Below are 5,310 nucleotides of genomic sequence, written 5' to 3' on the forward strand. Positions count from 1 at the left end.
GTGGAGAGCACCACAAGCAAAGACCATGCAAGACCATGTGCAAGACCATGGCCAGTAAGTGTAACCCTGGTGTATGGGCTCAGTAGTGGTCCCTATTTTATAACCAGAATGTCCAGGAGCCCTAGAATAAGAAGCATCCCATGGGCCCGGAGAGATAGCACAGCGGTGTTTGCCTTGCAAGCAGCCGATCCAGGACCAAAGGTGGTTGGTTCGAATCCCGGTGTCTCATATGGTCCCCCGTGCCTGCCAGGAGCTATTTCTGAGCAGACAGCTAGGAGTAACCCCTGAACACTGCTGGGTGTGGCCCAAAAACCAAAAAAAAAAAAAAAAAAAGAAGAAGAAGAAGAAGCATCCCACCTTGAGGACCTTGTTCAGTACACAAGCACCACAACAACCTGGAGTGCAACTTTGCAGAATCCCCTAAGTAGACATATATCAGCTCCTCAGTCAGGTGTGTGTGTCCCATCATTTCAACAACCACACACACACAAAACAGGAAAATATAAAAAATATTTTCTATCTTGTCCTCTCTAGGAAATGTTTCCAGCCCAACCTTCTGGTGTCATGTGGTTTTTACATAATTTCAGGCCTTTCTCAATCCTCAGCTGGATGTCCAAGATAGCTTGATCCTGAAATATGCCTCCACACCTTCCAGATGCACAGATTGGTTTCAACTTAGTTCTCTGTCTCATAGCAGTGGCTGTTTTATGAGCCTTATGAACTCTCACTTGCCATATGCACACAGCCTGGTTAAGTTCCCATGAGGAAGCACTGAACACATTTCTGGAGTTCCCTATGAGCTTCCTTACCTCACTCTGTGCCACTGTACAACCTGAGCCCTTGCCTCATCCCTGGATATGCATGAAACCTTACTTAGTGTTGGGGACTGTGACTTGTTTGAGGCCATTTTGCTGTTCTTTCTGCCATAGTCCAGCCTTTTACCTAAAGGCTACATGCAGTCTTGCTGTAAGTTTTTGAGCTAAAGAGAAAGGAATGTGCAGCTGCAGGATATAATTAACTCTAGCCCGGAGGAGAGCAACACTGTCCGGTACCGTTATCAGAAACTAGGCCTCACTCCTTAAGACCACAATCCGGAGTGAACTAGGCTATTATCAATAAATGTATGCTACATTGTCTGTTCAAGATCACTGAGGCAAGCACATCTTGCACCACCTCCTGATAGTCAAGCAATTAGGAATGCAGCTAGAAGGTCACTAGAAATTTCCATGGAAACAGCACGTTCTTCATAACTTGAAGGTCATCCAGCCCCCTAGCCCACTGCCCACTTCCTTGTTTAGAGCATGATTTACTTTCTTTGTTCCTTAAAGCCTGAAATATATCCTTGCCTTGTATGGGCCTTTGCGCCAAAAGTATGACTGACATCACCTTTGTACTGCCCCCTTCTCCTTCACTATAAAAGAAAGAGCTGTAGCCCAATAAAGTTACCTTTGAGCAGTGAGACATTGCCTTAGGTCTTTATTATTAACCTCTCTCAGATTTTTTACAGGTGTGGTTGTTCTTCTACCCAGCAAAATAGGAGTGCGGTTGTCTGAGAAGCCTTCCCAGCTAATTCCTGCTGGCCGGGTCCCCCCTGGGGGGCTTCAGGACCCCGCATTTTGGCGCCCAACGCTGGGCTCGAAGACCACCACCACACCCCGAACGACTACGGGTCGGCGAGTCCGGAGCTGTTTCATAAATCGCGGGAATACCTCATCAGGGTGAGCGTTGAAACGAGTTAGCCTTAATCAAATATTTAAACTGCAGTTTTTTCAGTCGTTCTGATCGCCGCCCCTGATTGGCTTTTGGGGCTTCACCCTTAGGATACGTTACCATGGGTGCTTCTTTGAGTACTGAGCTTAAATTCATTATTGATATTCAGTCTGAGTTGAAAGCCAGACATGTAGAGGTTACCAAAAAGGATATTTGTAATTTTCTTATGTTCATTCATAATGTATGTCCTTGGTTTATTATTACCTGTCCAGAAATTGTTGCGTCCACTTGGGACAAAGTAGGACAAGAAATGAGTGATTATTTTGTAAATAATGAGGATCCACAAAAGGAGAAAATTATGTTCCAATATTGGAGCCTGTTAAGAGATATCATAGTAACTAAAAATGCCAAAACCGCCAAAGATATCATCCATGCCGTTGAGACTCATGTACAACAAGTCTCCTGTGAGTGTTCCAGAACTCCTTCTCGTTCTAATTCTGTCTCTCATCTCCCTTCTCCCTCTGAGAATCCTTCCCCTTGTCCTCCCTCCACCACTGATTCTTCTACCTTTGTCTCCAAAGTAACTAATGCTCTTAAAGATCTCTCTAATGCTTCTCATTTATATCCCTCCATTACTTCTGTCCATGCTTCTGCTCCACCTCAAGAACTTGATTCTCTATGCACCCAGACCCCTGCAGAGGAAGCCGCTGCCTGTCACGGCTCAGCAGTTACACAAACCACACAAACTCTTCCTCCTCCTTATGACTGTCCTGCTCCTCCAAAATGTGCTTTTCCTGAACCTCATAAGCCTACTACTTTAGATTCTCACCTTATTACTATTACATCTATGATTTCACAACTCGCAAACGAGTTTCATCAATCTCGTGAACAAAAACCTGCTAACGCTGCTATTTTTCCTGCTCTCCTTCCTAATGGCGAGGACCTTCCCCCGCCTCCACTTCAGCAGCCTCTACCTCCTCATTCTAACCTACCCCTCCCTCCGCCCGCTGATCCCCGCCCCCATGAGAGGGCGCAGCGTGATCGCGAGGCAACAGCCGCTATGAGCACGGCTTCCATGCCGGCCACTTCACATCAGCATGATTCATTTATGGAAGAAGAAGACGCCCAGCCTTGCGATGCCAAACCTCCGGAGGGTGAGACTCCTTTATGCTATGAAAAAGACCTTGCTGAGCTGCTTCAAGCAGCAAAACCTTATGGGACCCTAGCATACCCCGCAATCTTGCATCCTTCCTCAGACGTCCCTGCCCTGTCGGTTGCTCCACAACCTCCTCAGGCCTCCCCTGCTTCCTCTTCTGCCTCCTCTCACCCTATGGTCACCCGCTCACAGACTGCAGGGGGCATTCAATCCCTCAGACAACGTTCTTCTCGTACCACGGGTGCTGTTCAACGCACTCCCTCCCGTCCCTTAGCTCCGGCTTTCTCTGCGAGAGAAGCTGAGGCTCCAGACAACGAAAACATCCCTGCCCTTGAGGCAGCAGATGATGCACCTTTAGCGCCCCCTGCCTCACCTGCACCCTCTCACCACCATGGCCCTGTCTCTCAGTTTCCTTCCTCTTCTGACCCTTCATCTTTACTTCTGCCGCTGCACCCTCTGTGCAAAATCCTAATGGCCCCCAAGCCCCTTACACGCTCTCCTGCTTAGAATCTAATAGCTGAACTCTTTGTCTCTTGGGAAGTTAACTTTTTTTTCCGCTGCAAAGCCCTTGCAGATAGGCAGGAATCCTGATCTCTAAGCTCTTATAGCTGGCCTCGCCTCTTTTCATACCTTAAAGGTACAGCACACACTTTCCAGGTCTCAGCTTGCCAACATGGCTCTTGCTGCCCTCTGTGCCTGGAAGTCGCTCCCCAGAGCCGGCATTCCAGCAGCTCCCCCACACCAGCAACAAACTGTTGCTGCTTTCTCCCTCCCCCCCCCCTTTTTTCTGACTTAAGCTCCCAACTCACCACAATTACATCCATGGTCTCTCACCTCTCTAACAAACTTGATAATGCTCTTGGCTCAAAAACCAGCGCTACCTTTCCTGTCTTTCTCCCTAATGGAGAAAGTCTTCCCCCGCCTGCTCAGCAGCCTCCACCGTGGAGAACGCTCAGTCCCTAACCATGGCAGATTCCCTTCTCTCACCGCTCCCCCTCTTAAAGCTATAGATATGAAACTACTTGACCAAATTGAAAATCTTAAACAAATCTTAAGCCTTCAAAAACAGGCTGCTTCTCTTAATTCACAAGTTTCTGCCCTTCAGGCTTTCCCCCGCCCTCCTAAATCTATAGTTGTCTGTCCTCTGCCCACTGAATTCCACGGCCAGGCCCCCCTCTTGAGAATTCAAAGAAACAAACTAATAAAAGTGAGGCTGAGTGCCATAAAACAGAAACTGCTGCAGTGCCTACAAAAAATTCTAAGGGCACAGTGAGCAGGATAATTACAAAGTATCATCTGCTAAGCCATAAAACCTTGCGATATCTACACTTTGCTGTTAAAACTTTTGAGCCTAATGTACCTTTTACTTTTGCTCAAACCAGCCCTCAGCCTCCTTCAGCCTCTTTCCTGCCAGCCTTGGGAAACAGCCAGCTCAAGCCCTGCCACTCCCACTTTAAGCCTTCCAATTCACCTTGAAATACCCAATCTTTGTTATTCAAAAGAAATCTGAAAAGTAGCATCTCTTGCATATTCTCAAATCAATTAATAAAACCATGATCCCCATGGTGCTTTTGCAATCCAGACTCCCCTCTTCGGTTGCCATTCCCTCTAATTCCAATAAATTAGTAATTAATCTTAAAAGATTGCTTTTTTTTTTCTCTATATCATTACACCCTGCGGACTGTAAATAATTTGCCTCTAGCCTTCCTGCTGTTAACTGTGCTGGCCCCTCCCCGAGTTATCAGTGAAAGACTCTGCTTCACCTTGTCAGCCCTACACTTCGTCAGATATGTGTTATTAGGTTTAGTGCATTAAGTGGTGTAAAGTAATTATTAAAACATTAAAAAGCAACAGGAAGATAAGGGCAATAAACTTTTTTTTTCATGCCTCTCAGAAAATTTTACACCAAGGTCATAATTCTGTCACTTTACAGATAACAAAATATTGGTAAAAGAAAAACTTCTTTGTGTTTTAAAATCCAAACGAACACAAAAGTGTTAAATTTAAGTCTTATATTTCTATTAAAAGTTTTATTTTAATTTTTAAAGTATTTACAAAATTATGTGAAAAATAATGTGGTTAGCCTTTTTAAACAATATAGTTAATTTAATGCACAGTAAACACCTAAGTATGCTTTATAGTACCCTTAGTTTTAACTTTGTGCTACAGCAATGGTTGTTCTTTATTTCTGCATTGAAAGAACTATTATTTTAAGTGCATTCAAAATATCAGCACATTATATAAATCTGTATATTTGTGTCGCAGTGAAAAAATAATATAAATGAAAAATATATTATATATAATTTTATAAGTAATATATAAAAATAACTAAACTTTATAAGCAAATTAACTAGTATTAAATATAATTTTAGTCTTAAGTTCTAAGTGTGTAAATGCATCAGATGTCTTTAACTATATTTTATAATAATCTAAGCATTTAGTTA

General features: G+C 44.1%; 1 non-coding gene across 1 annotated transcript; it reads left to right on the forward strand.

Moving 5' to 3' along the window:
• Positions 1-4,975: 4,975 nt before the first annotated feature.
• Positions 4,976-5,105, forward strand: LOC126005039 (small nucleolar RNA SNORA22). The gene has a single exon (XR_007494223.1). It is a non-coding gene; the product is annotated as a small nucleolar RNA SNORA22 (small nucleolar RNA).
• The last annotated feature ends 205 nt before the right edge of the window (positions 5,106-5,310 follow it).

Source organism: Suncus etruscus, chromosome 3 (genome assembly GCF_024139225.1).
Source record: "Suncus etruscus isolate mSunEtr1 chromosome 3, mSunEtr1.pri.cur, whole genome shotgun sequence".
In the NCBI taxonomy this organism is placed as follows: domain Eukaryota; kingdom Metazoa; phylum Chordata; class Mammalia; order Eulipotyphla; family Soricidae; genus Suncus; species Suncus etruscus.